This window comes from Tachypleus tridentatus, chromosome 8 (genome assembly GCF_004210375.1).
Source record: "Tachypleus tridentatus isolate NWPU-2018 chromosome 8, ASM421037v1, whole genome shotgun sequence".
Classification (NCBI taxonomy): domain Eukaryota; kingdom Metazoa; phylum Arthropoda; class Merostomata; order Xiphosura; family Limulidae; genus Tachypleus; species Tachypleus tridentatus.
This window is the reverse complement of record NC_134832.1, coordinates 62,713,977-62,715,053: the sequence shown is the minus strand read 5'-3', so window position 1 is coordinate 62,715,053 and position 1,077 is coordinate 62,713,977.

Below are 1,077 nucleotides of genomic sequence, written 5' to 3'. Positions count from 1 at the left end.
TTAGACAATTGTTTATATTGTAATCCTGAATAAAATATCTATGATGTTCTAAAATGGTAATCTTGAATGAAATATGTATAATACTTTAAAATGGTAACATTGAATGAAATATCTAATACTATTAGATTACTAATCTCTTAGTAACTTAGATTTACTAATCTCTGGTAAAATAACAATAATACTTTAAAATTGTGATCTTGAACAAATATCCATAATAATCAAAACACGTAATATTGAATAAAATATTTATAATATTTTCAAATCGTAAACTTGAAAGAAATATCCACAATATTCTTATATGATAATATTGAATAAAGTATCTAACACTCTAAAACTGGTAGCGCATACTGGTGGCTGGGAGGAGCGGTACTTTTGGCGGAAAATCCCAAAAATAACGACAGAAGCAGCAGAAGAGTCGAACACAAGGATAACAAAACTGTCACTTAGCTTTTAAGCCTTTTTCTTTTTTGCTCCCGCACTTACTCAATCCTTACAAGTACTTGAAAAATGTTTAAAACAGGTAAAGAAAATGTTAATTTTGCTTTTACCAATTGCGAAAATGATTTTAATGTTAAGGGGTGCTATTTATTTAAAGTTTGGAAACACTGTTCAAAGTGGATCGCCGTGGCTTTCTGGTTAGCACGCTTTGGCTGTGAATTAAGATCTTGTATGGTTACAGAAAAGAAAAAATCAGCATTAGGTTAAAATATTTTGTCTGACATCCAGTACACGCTTTTGAAGTGTTTAGAATGTAATGGACATACACAAATTGCTCTCGTGCAACTGAGCGAAAATATTGAAGCAAAGAAAGAATTTTTTTTTACTCGCGAAATCTTATGAATGACATAGTAGTAACTATAATAAAACATTTTTCATGAGCTATAAGTACTAACGGATTTCAGTCCGGAGTTGTAATATTCCTCGGTAATCCACGTCAATACATAACGGATTTCAGTCCGGAGTTGTAATATTCCTCGGTAATCCACGTCAATACATAACGGATTTCAGTCCGGAGTTGTAATATTCCTCGGTAATCCACGTCAATACATAACGGATTTCAGTCCAGAGTTGTAATAT